The sequence below is a fragment of the Dasypus novemcinctus genome, chromosome 10 (genome assembly GCF_030445035.2).
Source record: "Dasypus novemcinctus isolate mDasNov1 chromosome 10, mDasNov1.1.hap2, whole genome shotgun sequence".
Classification (NCBI taxonomy): Eukaryota; Metazoa; Chordata; class Mammalia; order Cingulata; family Dasypodidae; genus Dasypus; species Dasypus novemcinctus.
Genome location: NC_080682.1, coordinates 92,791,635 through 92,806,534, shown reverse-complemented (window position 1 = coordinate 92,806,534; position 14,900 = coordinate 92,791,635). Strand labels below are relative to the sequence as shown.

Sequence of the window (14,900 nt, the reverse complement as noted above, 5' to 3'; positions counted from 1 at the left end):
TCCATTGTGGGAATGTATCATAATTTAATTATCCATTATAATGTTGAAGGGCATTTGGGTATTTTCCTGTTTCAGTGTACTACAAATTGTGACACAATATGTATTCTAGTTCAAATGATGTTCTGGTAAATGAATGTATTATACATATTTTTGTTGGGATTGGAACTGTTGTTTACAAATATATTTATTACTATAAGACATTTCAAAAATAGTTATTCTAATTTATATTCCTACCAGTAGTGTATGAGAATCCCACTTGCTCAACATTCTTGACAGCGTTTAGTATTTCTGATCTTTTTAATTTTACCTCTTCAGTTTGGCATTTACTGCTATGTTATGACAGATTTAGTTTGTACTTTTTTACCTGATGGTTAATAGATATGCACCTATATTGGCATTTTTATTCTTCTTTTGTAAAGTGTAGGTTTAACTCTTTTGCTCCTCCCTTCCTTTTCTTATTGGTGCTATAAGTGTACTTTCTATATACACTGTGTACAAATTTTTGGACCCAGTATATTTATGCATTATGAATAGCTTACCTTAGTTCCTGGTTCATCTTTTTATACTTTTAAGAGTATCTTATCATTTAAAAATTTCATTTTAATTGGATCCCATCAGTCTTTTTTGGGGTTAGCACTATTTGTCCTGTTTTCAAATCATTACCTACTCCAAATATCAAAGAGGATGTGTGTATTTTCTTTTACATTTAGATCTAATATTCTTCTGAAGTTTGATTTTTCCCTTTAGTGAGTTAGGACTTAATATATACTTATTACTCCCCATACATGTATCTAATTGACACCACCCTATTTGTTGAAAAGACCATTTTGCCTCAAGTATGTGGTGTTTCCTTTGTCATAAATTAGATGACTGAATGTGTGCTTTAGGACTTGATTTCTGAACACTACATTTCTCATAGCAATATTTGTATCCATATTTTAAAGGATAGTTTATCATAAATTTCCACGTACATATCTTTAGAAATTGGAAAAACCAAGTAAAATCCATTTATTTCACTAAGACCTTGCTCTTGTTGTGCTAATCTGATTTAGAGAAATTCAGAAGTAAGGAAAAAAAATGAGCCTCAAAGAGATTGTCAATTGACAAAATCATTTATATAACCCAGGTGTTCTGCCTAACAAATTGGTGGCATTTCCATAACATTGCTTGATAGTGCTTCTATGGAAAATAAGATACACCATTTGCAACTTAGGGAAGATGGCTAGTGGAAGCTGTTTGAACTGTTTGGAAGACCTGATCACAAAGAGTTTGTTTCACTCCAACAAGTAGAAAGCTTACATTGAGTTCCTTATACCTGGGAGATGGCTAGCTAAATGATAACCTGCTGCTATAATCAACCTCAATTTCTGTCTCCCTTCGACACTTATTTTGTTTATCCACTGATCAGAAAGACAGCAGAAAGACTGTAATATCTCACACATTTACTTTTCCTTCTGCTGCCCTTACTTTTTAGGAAGAATGAATATTTCCTTGAAGGGGGAGAGAACTCAGACTTCTGTATGCCTGATAAGGTTCTCAAGTACCATAGAGTTAATTTATGATCTTCAGGATTCTTGTGAATTCTTTACTATTTTTCTTCATTTCAAGGAAGTCCCTGTTAACTGATATTTACAAGATCCTTTGTGATACGGCTCCTGACCAAAATCTAGTAGTAGGACAAGGATAACTAGCCCTTGCCGGCTGGCCTCCTGTGACTTGATGGCCTATATGCCAGGCACATCACACTTTTTGAAAATCTCAAACTCGATCGTTTTGACTTCCGTGCTTTCACATGTACATTTTCCTTTCTGGGATTCATTCCACAAATTTACCTTCCTTAGAACTTGTCTTTCTTCAAAATAGATACCAAATGTCTTCTTTTCAACAGAGTCCGTCTTGATAACCACCAATTCTTCCTCCAAATATGCCATCACCAAAAAGCCGTATCCACTTGAATAGTCTAGTGTGCATTAATAATCGTACACAAGCTTCCATTTTAGTTTGTATCGCATTACTGTGATTATTTATATGCATCTTGATTTCTCCATTAAACTTCAGTACCTTAAAGCAAAAATCTGTATCATGTTCCTCATATTGTCACGTTGTAGTTATTAGATACATATTCATGAAAAATAAAGAGATGGGTGAATAATGAGAGGCTATTTCTTCATCCAAATATTTAGTTAACTTGAAATTAAGACTTAGATATAAAATTAGAATTTGGGATTGATTAATTCTTCTCTTGAATTAGGAATAAATTTGACATGTGAATAGAAGTGTCACATTGAAAACTATATTTATATCGTAAACCAAGAGAAATGAGTTCCATTTTTAAAATCATGAAGAACATAAACCTAAAAGTTTGGGGAGAACAACAGGTAAGGAAACAATAAAATTAGAGTTGTCAACATATTATTGAATGATTAGTATTAGATGGAAAAACTACAAGAATGAAGGAAGGTATATTCATGCCTTTAATAATGTATATTAATAACAAGATAACTATTTTCTTGTCACAGACATCAGAAAATTTCAGAGGACAATCAGTATCTGATAGTAAAAGAGAGATAACCAAGAAGATAAAATCAAGGGAAATATGTGAACCACTGATACACTCACCATCTTAACTAACGTTAACTGGTCTCCAGTCCTGGCTGGAAGGTTATTCTAAAGAGCAATTTAAAAATAGTACTCTAAATAAATACATCCTTGCCAGCCAGAGTCAAGGACAAGGACAAAGCATCTTAAAAACTGAGAACACTGGAATCAAAATCTTCCCACTGAATTGTAAAATCCCAAGTTCTATAGAGGAATAAACGAGTTACTATTTCTCAAATAAGCAACTTCAATATCAGCCATTTTTTAAGAATAAAAATATCCTCATCATAACTCATTGGTGAGATGATCAAAGGACCTTGTTTAACACAACATGCAAGGGAAAAGTATGTGATTATTAATAGTTAAGTAAGGTATCCTAACAAAAATCCCTTTATGAAAGTCAGAACAGATTTATACTTGATTATAACTTCAAGAGATCAGGAACTCTGTCTTCTCTTAATTGATGTAGAATCAGTGTCTGTAAAGGGAACCCAGTTCATAAGGTACTCAAAAAGAACTTTCTGCATCACTTTCATTCCTATCCACAGCACAACTGTATTCTTCCACCTTTAGCATTACCATCCCAGCATCCTCAGGATAGGGAATGAATGATGGACTAGAATAGTCTTACTATTATTCTACTATACACTTATTGTTACTCTAGCAATGGAAGAACTTTTATCACTGAGGGAGAGGCAGTGGCCACTGGTGGTTCTGAGGGGATGGAGAGGGAAAAACAGGTGCAATAGGGGGGCATTTTTGGAACATCAAAATTGTCCCGAAGACACTATATATTTTGTTATAACTTACAAATTGTGCAGGACAGAGTGTAAACTGTAATGTAAACTCTAATCCATGCTTAGTGGCAATGATGCAATATGTTTTCATCAATTATAACAAATGTACCAAAATAAGGAAGGATGTTGTTAACATGGGAAAGAGTGGGAGGGGTAGGGAATGGAGCATATGAGAATCTGTTCTAATTTTATGTAACATTATGTAATCTAAAGCATACTTTAAAATATTTTAACAAGTATTAAAATAAAGAATTAAAGGAACAACATAAAAATAATTTTCTGAATGGACTTGTTAGTTATTAATGAATAAACAACACCTAAACAAATAACTAAAAGCTATTCTCAACCACTTAGGAAACTTGGTGCTTGATCATTAAAATGCACTGAAGAATTAAAGAAAATTGAGGGAGGGAGATATTGTCCATAATATGTCTTTTCTCATCTCTTTTTCTTACTCTAGGAAAAACCATGTAAATTTTAAAGTATTTGATGATCATAATAGATGATCATGCAAATGCTGAATTAAACAGTCCTGACACCAGCATCCTTCATTCTGAGAAGAATCCCAGACCTGGAAGACATGCATGTCTGGATTTCCTTTCCATTCTGATTCATGTATTTTGTAGCTATGATAGGGAATTGTGGAGTCCTCTACCTCATCTGTTATGAAGACTCTCTGCACAGGCCCATGTACTACTTCTTGGCCATGCTTTCCTTCACAGACCTTGTCATGTGCTCTAGTTCAATCCCTAAAGCCTTCAGCATCTTCTGGTTCCATCTCAAGGAAATCAGCTTTGATGAATGCCTGGCTCACATGTTATTTATCCACACCTTCAGAGGGATGGAGTCTGGGGTGCTCATGCTTATGGTCCTGGACCACTACATGGCCATCTACTACGCTCTGCACTACTCAATTGTCCTCACCAATCCTGTTGTTGCAAAAATTGGGCTTGCTGCATTTCTGAGAGGAGTGTTTCTTTTCATTCCTTTCACTTTCCTCACTAAACGCGTGCAGTATTGCAGAGGCAATATAATTTCCCACTCCTACTGTGACCACGTGTCTGTGGCCAAATTGTCCTGTGACAACATCAAGGTCAATGCTGTCTATGGTCTGGTGGTAGCCCTCCTGATTGGGGGCTTTGATATCCTGTGCATCAGTTTCCTATGCCATGTTCCTCCCGGCAGTGGTCAGTCTCTCATCAGCAGATGCTCTGCAGAAGACTTTCAGCAACTGCACTGCACACATCTGTGCTACTGTTTTATCCTACACTCCAGCTCTTTTCTCCTTGTTTTCCCATCGCTTGGGGTCCACATAATCCCTCCATCTTGCCACATCACTGTGGCAAATCTTTATCTGTTCCTGCCTCTCACTATGAACCCTGCTGTCTATGGAGTGAAAATCAAGCAGATATGACTCTGTGATCTAAGGATGCTTTTGGGTTCTAAGGACACCAAATACCAAAGCATATGGACAAATATTTGCCACTGATCAGAAAAGAATGGAAGGACTACTCCTACCTGCCTGTTTATTCAGGAGCTGTTAAAATGTTTCTGGGAGTACTATTTTGATCATGCAAAGGGAGGATGGTAAATGGTGCATTGAAAATAAGTGTCCTGAGAACCTCAACATCACTGGCATGACCAACATCTTTTCTTTGAATCTGGACCTTTTCACCTCTGGGGGAAATTAACTTTGCAGAAAACTTTATAAACCATTATTTTTAAAACAATTGAGTAAAGTGGAAGGAGATGTTCTGGGACCACATCATGTTCTGGATGTGTTTCTGTAATTCCAGACTTCTAGCCGGTTGCTACTTTCATCTGGAATATCTATGCCCTATCTTTCTCATCATTACTTATCTACCTCTGTTTTCTCAATATCTTCTTCTAGAAGAAAGTAGGAAGTATCCCATGAAGTCTTAAGCACAATAAGTTTTATGTTTCTGGGTATCTTAATAGAATCAAGTTATTCAGCTGAAAACTTTCCTCAAGCCAGCCCACACATAATTGTTTTATTATAGAATAATTGCATTTTTAAATTTCCTTCCAGAGACCTTTAAAAGCACACAGCCTGTAGTGAGAGATAGATATCTTAACCAAACGTAAGAAACAGGGCATTTTTTTTCCTCATGAAAACAGCATGAGAGGGAAGCAAAAAAGTACTTGTTTCATCTTATTTCCAATTGTGAAACTAAATACAGAAAAATTAAATTTCTCTTTCTAATACTTAAACTTCTTCCAAATTAAATGAGACTGAAGAAAAATAGTTTTATATTAATGTTTCATAAAACAAGACAATATATAGGAATATAAAGAAAACATTTTAAATTCTTATCTCTCCCTATTGAATGGACAGGAATAGACATTATTTTCCCCAATTCGGCTAATTATACTTATTGAATTATATTTATTTCACTAGTCATCCTTTATTATCTATAATTTTAAAATCCTACAAAAATTGTCCTAACCTTATAATTTAACTGCCCTCCATGCCTCCTCCCATTTTTCTGCTAAAATTTTTAAAAAAGATTTATTTATTTATTTCTCTCCCCTTCCACCCCACCCTGGTTGTCTGTTCTCTGTGTCTATTTGCTATGTCTTCTTTTGTCCGCTTCTGTTGTTGTCAGTGGCACGGGAATCTGTGTTTCTTTTGATTGGGTCATCTTGTGTCAGCTCTCCGTGTGTGGGGCGCCATTCCTGGGCAGGCCGCACTTTCGCACTGGGTGACTCTCCTTACTGGGCGCACTCCTTGCCCGTGGGGCTCCCCAGCGTGGGGACACTCTTTGCGCGCATCAGCAGCATAGGCCAGCTCCACACGGGTCAAGGAGGCCCGGGGACCTCCCATGTGGTAGACCGATGCCCTAACCACTGGGCCAAGTCCACTGCCCCTTTTCTGCTAAACTTAACATTCAAACCTCTAGAATGTGTTGTCAACATTCTTTCCCTTTACTTTCTCAACTCAAAATCAATCTTCCCCTTGTCTTTCTCCTATTTCTCCAATCACCTGAATGTGCTTTTATCAATTTCATCAGTGGTTTCCACGTTACAAGTTAAATAGGCTCTCTTTGTGCTCACATATTATCTTTCAGAAATATTTGAACTGCTGTCAATATTCCTGATATCTTGAAGTACTCCCATTTTTTAAATTTGGAAGCATTACACAATTTATGATTTTCTTAATTCTTGCTGGAAATTACTTTACAATGTCATTTTCTAGATCCTCTCTTTATGTCAGAGTTTTACATATTTGGCATATCACTGGATTTAACCTTAATTTTTTTTTCTACATTCTCTTCTTAGGTATTCTCTTTCAGATCCATTATCTTAACTATTGTCTGTCACTAATGGTTCTCAAGAGGACGATAATATTCTGAGAGCAGTTTTACACATACTTGTTATTCAGGACACTCTACCATTTGACATTAATTTCTTTTTTTCCCTGACTCCACTCCTATTTCTCATCTCCCGCTCTCTCTCATGTTTTGGCATACATTTTTGGATATGTGAATGTCTTTGAAAATGCAACTTGAGTGATTTTATGTGTTTAAACTGAAATACATCTTCTTTTAAAAGGTTTGTTTCCTTTATTTATTGCCCTCCCCCGCCCCCATGATTGTTTGTGCTTGCTGTCTGCTCTCTGTGTCCATTCCCTGTGTGCTTTCTGTGTCTGTTGTCTTCTCTTTAGGAAGCACTGGGAACTGAACCTGGAACCTCCCATGTGAGAGAGTGACAATCGCTTGAGCCAACTCGGCTCTCTGCTTTGCTGTCTCTCTTATTGTGTTTCCTCCTTGTGCCTATTGCTGTGTCATCTTGTTGCATCAGCTCTCTGCACCAGTCCATTGCACCAGCTTGCTTTCTTGCTGTTTGCTCATCTTCTCCAGAAGGCACCAGGAACTGAAACTGGAACCTTCCATGTGGTAGGTGGGGAGCTCAATTGCTTGAACTACAGCTGCTTCCCTTAAATACATCTAATTGTGATAAAGATCTCAATCGTTTGCTTACATTTTTACTCAACACTTTTGTCTTATTTTTGTAGTAACAAATTTCAAATTTTGACTGCTATTAATTGTACAATTCAGTGGTGTTAATTCCATTCATAATATTGTGCTACCATCACCAATATCTATTACCCCAACTTTTTCATTATATTAAACATAAACTCTCCATCCACTGAGCAAGTCCGTCTCTTGTCTACCCCCACACTGGACTCCTGGAAACCTATAAAATACAATCTGTTTCTAGGAAATTTACTTACTTTATATGAGATCATATAATATTCATCATTTTGCATCTGGCTTATTACACTCAACATGAAGACATCAAAATCTCACCCATGTTGTAGCTCTTACCAGAACATCATCTTCTCTCACTGCTACATAATATCCCATTTTGTTACGATACCACATTCTGCTTTTCGATTCATCTGTTATGGACACTTGGATTGTTTCCATCTTTGGTTTTGAGAATAATGGTGCCATAAACATTTCTGTAAAAATATCTGTTCAAGTCCCTGCTTTCAGATTTTGGGGGTATATAAGAAAGAGGATTGTCACATTATATGATAATTCTATGTTTAACTTTCTGAGGGAACTCCAAACTGCTTTCCATAGTGGATGTACAATTTTATAATGTGCTATCATCACAGATATCCAGTACCCCTACATTTTCACCACCTGAAACAGAATCTGCTTACCCACTAATTTATAATTCCTTCTTCCTGCTCCACAGTCTATCACTGGTAATCGATAAATGACAGCATTTTCTATTAAGAGTCTTCTAGGTATTTCATATAAGCATGATAATACCATTATTTGTCTTTTTTGTGTTTGGTGTATTTTACTTTCCATGATGTGTTCAAGGTTCATCCATTATTGGTGATAGAAACCCAATATTATAAGCGTAATCATTATTGCTGAAGTGTATATTTGCATGTTATTAAAATGGTGCATTTTGTGATATGTATTGTTAAAATAAAAGGTGTAAAATAAAAAATATTTGTGTACATTCTCTTGTCTCCCCAATATATAAATGATCACACTCATCACACACATATAGATACATACAAAATAAATTATTTACATTTTTATGTCTCATCATTTGAGCATTAAGAATGGAAAGCTCTTATTCTTTTTCTTCCTTTCATAGAGATATACTTGATTCTCACAACAGTGCTTATGTCCGTGATGTTCTGAAGTATTCCCTTGGGATATACAGCATATATATTTCCCTTTAAAGGCTCAGGCTAATAGTATACAGAGACTAAAGGACTTTGAGACAGAGGGCTGTCATGTACATTGATTCGAAGATTGTGATGGTAGTCCACCAAGGTCTTGGGCAGCTGGACCAAATTGTATTCAGTTCACTGTTTGGCTATCCAAGAACTAAGGTATTGCAGCACATACAGAAAAACTGATGACAAGACTTGCGTTTCTGAATGGGAAGTAAGATAAAGTGGAAGGGATTTTGAGTATACATGAACTTTTTCGCTATTCTCAGAAATGCAGTTGTGATTCCATATACATATTTGAAGATAGAAATGTTACGGAAAGTTGGGTTTCCTTAGAAATTGCTTATTTCTCCAATTCTCAGATTACAGGTCAGTGCATATTATCATGATTATTGTGAATATCTATGTTATTTTCCTAACCAAATAGAATTTATTGGTCCTGTAGTGGTGTGAGGCAGGTATGAATCCCCCCCACGAAAGGGAGGAATGGGGGGATAGCTAGGGAATAGTTCATCATGAGGCTAATGGGCAGATTACTTTCATTTCTTGCTTTCCCTACCCTTATTCCTCAAAATGATTAATTTTAAAGAGACTTATCTATGACTGGAATTCATCCACTGTTGAAAAGCATGAACCCACTATCATATGTACAGAAAAGCATAGGTCTCAAGGATTGAGGAAAGTCTAGAGAGGAAACAAATTTATGGCTTATGAGGTTTGGGAATTAGGATAGACAACAGATGCTATCAAAGTTCTACTTTAGAAATGGCAATATTTGAGTATCAGTGTTATTATTCTAACAACCCTGCCCACAGCCACAGCACATTATCAGTCAATATTCCTTGCAGAAGAAATTAAATCATGATGTATTGAATTTACTTAAGATTTGTTTTGGTATTATACATTTATAATATTTAAAACTATAAAAATAAAAAGGAAATATGAAGATATAAATAGGAAATTTATCTCATTTTTCAGATAGATATTTTCCAGAACAGAGCAATAGTGATTGCAAAATTTATTTCCTGTTTTTGGTTTGGAGTTAGCTACATTTCCTCTAATTTTCCCTACTTGCTTCTGTTGCGTGGATACATAGAGTTCAGATTTCACTGTTAAGTTATGATCTTATTTTTTCAACTACTTGTAACAATTTGGTATACACAAACAAAATATTTATCATAAATGTAAAAGTATATTTATTTCCATTCCAATCAATTGCATTATTACATATGTATCTGTGCATATATATTTGTACTTGTATGTGTTTATATGTATATATATTTATATAGAAAGCTTTATAATGTTTGCTTCTTCAAATGATGCCTATGAAAACAATCTGAAAAAATGTATACAAACATAAAGTATGCATTTATAAGATAGACAGAAAGCATCTTGATGGTAATTTTGATCTTCAGGGAAGCATAATTCTTATATTACAAACCCATATTATTATTTTATTCATAATGCAAATTGCAAGCGTCCTGACGGCCTTGCATTTTTTTGCTTAGGAACACACCATCGATGACATAAAAACTTAAGGACTAGCTAAATTATCTGTGATATGAATAAAGAGAATTTTCCAAATTTAAAACTTCTCACAAAATGGACCCTTGAAGTGAGAAAGATCATTTCAGTGTTTTCTGTTATTTTGGTTTTAGAGAAACCTTATCAAACCTGGAGATGAAACAATTTGATACAGTCAGCTTAACTGAACTATCGAGAACTTCATCTATACTTTCTTAAAAGTGGTCTTGATTCAATATTTTCTTGCATTGATTTCTACTTTCTCTGATATAATATTCCCTCCCACATTTCTGGGTCTGATTTTGGTAGGTTGTTATGTTTTCTGTTTAGTGAAAAAAAACTTTGGCATATTTCAAGGTGTTTCCTTCTATGAACCTCATTTTATTGCATATGTATTTATATGCCAAATCACTCTGAATTTTGAGTAATTTTGTAGTATTGCTAAATAATTGACCTTTATAGCTCAAATGAGCATTTTTATTTTCCCTTCTGCCTTATTTTTTCCAGTTTCTTTTTTTGATAGTCTTTATCTGTCTATTAAAAAAGGAATTTTTAAATAATTTATTTGTTTCTAGTGACTTATGAGGTAGATGCTCTGGTTTTCTAATGGGACTTTTTATATTTCCCAGACATACTACAAAGATTATAGTTTAATCATCATAAAAGTCAAGAATTAAATGTTTTTTTTCTATTCAGTAATCTACCCATTCACTCAAAGAACATATATTGACATCTAATATGTACCAGGTATCATATTAGACATTGCAGTTCTAAATATGAATGCAGCAAAATATTCAGGGTTTTCATAAATTGTGGATGATTTAAGAATATGAATGTATTTTATAATGCCATTGCATAAATGTAGTGAAAGAGATTGATTTTATAAAAAAAAAACTTTCTTGTGTATAGGCCAAGGACTTTTCAAATTATAGCATATAAAGATTTAGGAAATGTCTAACTATCTTGTCCAAGAATTTGAAGGTAAATGTGGTTGTAGTGGGTGGCAGTAGCGAAGAATGGGAATAGAAGGACAGAGGCTACAAAAGTGCAAAACTAAAAGTTTCATTATGATGGGAGTAGAAAATATACAGCAACAATCATGAGAAGAAGATTCTTATTTTGACCTGGCATTATCCTAATCAGGCTTCAGAACTAAGTTCATTTGTCTTTTCCTCTTCCTCTTATAAGCTTCTCTGGCTGTCTCTCAGCATTTTGCTTAATTGACATTGTTATCTGCTCCTGCAGGACTGTAAGACTTTTAAAATTATGGTATGATATAAATATTTGACAAAAAACTTGTCATTAAAGAATTTTAAGTAGATAATTTAGTGGCATTAATTACATTTACCATGTTGTGCTTCCATCTGCACACTCCATTACCAAAACCTATAATCACTTAAAACAGAAACTGCACATTAAGCCAAAACTCCTTATTCTTTCTGTCCTCCCCAAACTCTGGTAACCTGTTATCTATTTTTTCTCTATGAATTTGCTTATACTAGAATTTCTTATAAGTGGAAGCATACAATGCTTGTCCTTTGTGCCTGTTTTCTTTCACTTAGAAAAATGTTCCACTTAGAACACGTTATAGCATATATCAGAATGTCATTCATTTTTTATGGCAGAATAATATACCATTGTGTATATACCACTTCCGTTTGTCAGTTCATCTGTTCAGGGACACTTGGGTTGTTTCCATCTTCAGGCTATTATGAATAATGCTTCCACGACAGAAGTTGCTCAAATACCTACTTGTGTTCGTAATCTGAACTGTTTGCGGTTGTATACCTAAGAGTGGAATTGCTTGATTATATGGTAATTCTATGACCAAATATCACCACACCATTATCCACAGCAGCTGAACTATTTTACATGATTACAAGCAATGCATGAAAGTTCTAGTTTCTCCACATTCTCATCAATACTTGTTATTTTCCACTTTAAAAAAAAATAGCTCTCCTAGTGGGAATGAAATAATATCTCAACATGGTTTGATTAGAATGTTCCTAATGACTAAAGATATTGAGCATCTTTTCATGTGCTTATTGGTTATTTATATATCATCTTATTGAGGATCTCTTGTGTGTGATGGGAAGATTCTGTCTTGCTGCTTTTAGGATTTTCCTTGTCTTTGACGTTTGACTATTTGACTATAACATGAAGGAAGTAATGACTTGTTGGCTGAAGAAAATAAGACATGATGCTACCTAGGAAACAGAACAAGAAAAGAATGTTTTTTTCTTATAAGTTCCTTGGTCAACAGGACAGGAATATCTCTGGTTAAGATTTACTAGGTCAACAGGCCAGTTAGTAGAAAGAACAAAGTCACCTTGAAAAGTTAAAAGACAAATGGCCTCTCCCTGTTTCTAACGATAAGATAACAACAGTAAATCTGTATGTGCTTGTTAGTAAATAAGCCTTCTCTATAAATATGTAGTGGAATAGAAATAAACTTGTCTGTAGACATTGACTTGCAGGTCCCCTGATCCCTTCTGTCTTGTCCATCATTCCGAAACCCTTCCGGCTGGCAGCAACAATAATGTGTCTCCGTTTGATCTTTTTTACTTCATCCTCTTTGGAATTCATTGAGCTCTTTGGATATGGACATTCATGCATTTATTCAAATTTGGAAATTTGTCACTCATTATTTCTTCAAATATTCTTCCTGACCCTTTATATTTCTATTATCCTCTAGTACTAATGCAGAAATTGGTACACTTCATGGTGTCTCACAGGTCCCTCCGACTCTGTTCACTGTTCTTCATTTTTCTCTCTTTCTGTTCTTCAGACTGAATAATTTCAATTGTCCTTCCTTCAGCTGGTTCCATTTTACTGTTGAAACTTTCTAGTGATTTTATTTTATTTTTATAATTATCATTCTTTTCAGCTCCAGATTTTTTATTTTTTGTTCCTTTAAAAAAAATAGCTATTTCTTGAATTCCTGCTTTTTCATGTATCATTTTCCTGATTTCCTTTAGTTCCTTGTTCATGTTTTTCCTTACCTCATTGAATTTATTTAGCAGAGTTACTGAAATTTTAATGTCTGGGCTTCCCCAGGAATGGTATCTGTCACGTTTTATCATTCCTTTCAGTAGGCCCTCTTTTCCTGTTTTAAACGTCTTGTGATTTATTCCAAAATATGGACATTTGAACATTCCAATGTGTTATCTCTAGATGACAGATTGCCCTCTACACTAAGATTTGCTGGGTAGTTTTCTTTTATTGCAAGCTATAGTTGTCTATTTGCTTTGTAATTTCTCCAAAATATTTATGCTAAGACTGTATTCCTAGATGTATATAGTGACTGGAATTTCTCTTCCTTTAACTTTATATTCAGCTCGTGTTGATAGAAATTTCTTTGAATGCCAGGATTTAACAAAGACAAAACAACAAATGAAAAGACAAAAATCAAAATCATATGTCTCCATTGTTTTCGGACTGGCTCTGTGCTGAGGCTGTTCTTCAGCATTCAGACAGTCTTGCCCTGAGCATAAAGAGCAGACCATGGTCAACACTTAGGAGCCTCTCTGGTCTTTTTGAACATGCACCTTTCTGTGGATTTGTGCAATTTAAATTCCCCAATTTTCCCTGGTACTTCCTGGCAATATTTCCTCCTGTGTAAAGATGTTACACTCTATGTCTCAATCACATACTGCCTTGTTCCAGGTGGCTGCTGTTTGATTGTTCTTTTACAGAGTTTTAGTGTCCATGCCTGCTGCTTCTCCATCCAGAGTGAGTTCTGGGACAAACAAGACAGAGATGAGTATCTTGGATCAGTCCTTCAGGCTGTCATCAGACATATTGGAACAGACATATAAACCCCCAAACTGAGAATAAGGTGGGCTTTCTTCTCTCTGGAGTCAGGAAAAGGAACATACAATGGGACCATGTCCTGCTTATTGCACCAAACCAGGAAGTGGATAGGGAAGGGCTTATAATAGTGCCACAAGGCTTTCCTAACATTTAAAAAAATTTTTTTATTTATTTTTCCCCCCATTTTTAAGTTGCCCTTTTATTGATTGAGCATTCACTTGGCTGCTATTCATATAAGCCTTTGTCTGTTTTCCAGAGTTCTGAGAAAATTGGTTCTGCCCATTTCTGCCCGTTTTTGTTGGGGGACAGAATTTCAGAAACTCTTACTCTGTCATCTTGCTAATGCTACTCCCTAAGGTTTTACAATGACATGAGAAACGTCTTTGAAGGATAATTTATTAATATGAACAACATTTTTTCTTTATTATATAGAGAAGTTACTTGTTCTATACCTAATCTGTCATCCTTCAATTTGAGCATATGAAAACAAATAGGGATATAGATAAAAAAACTGAATAATGAACAGTTTTACCTCTTTGTTTCATGTTCTATCTTATACTATATGTTAACTAGCTTTTTATGGCTGGAAATTAATTTTGGTCAGAAACTTTAACAATTATTAAAATTGTGTGTGTGTATATATATATATCATCAAGGATAAGGCACCCATCTGCCCATCATCAAGGATAAGGCACCCCAAAAAAATAAATGGGAGGATTTTGTTAAAATATTTCCATTTAATTCTGACATGCTCGGTTTCTTCTTCCTATTTAACTCCAAAATATTAGCAACAAGTCATATTATCTTCCAGGATGCATTTTGGTTGACTCTTCTCTGAACATTTTGAAATGCCCCAAGAAAAGTCCTATTAATACTAATGATTAAAATGTATTCAATAAATAAAGAGATCTCTGAGCACTCTATGTAAATTATACCAATCA

General features: G+C 34.9%; 1 pseudogene; it reads left to right on the top strand.

Annotated features, from left to right (window-relative positions):
* Positions 1 to 3,903: 3,903 nt before the first annotated feature.
* Positions 3,904 to 4,809, top strand: LOC105744158 (olfactory receptor 52N4-like; annotated as a pseudogene).
* Positions 4,810 to 14,900: the final 10,091 nt, after the last annotated feature.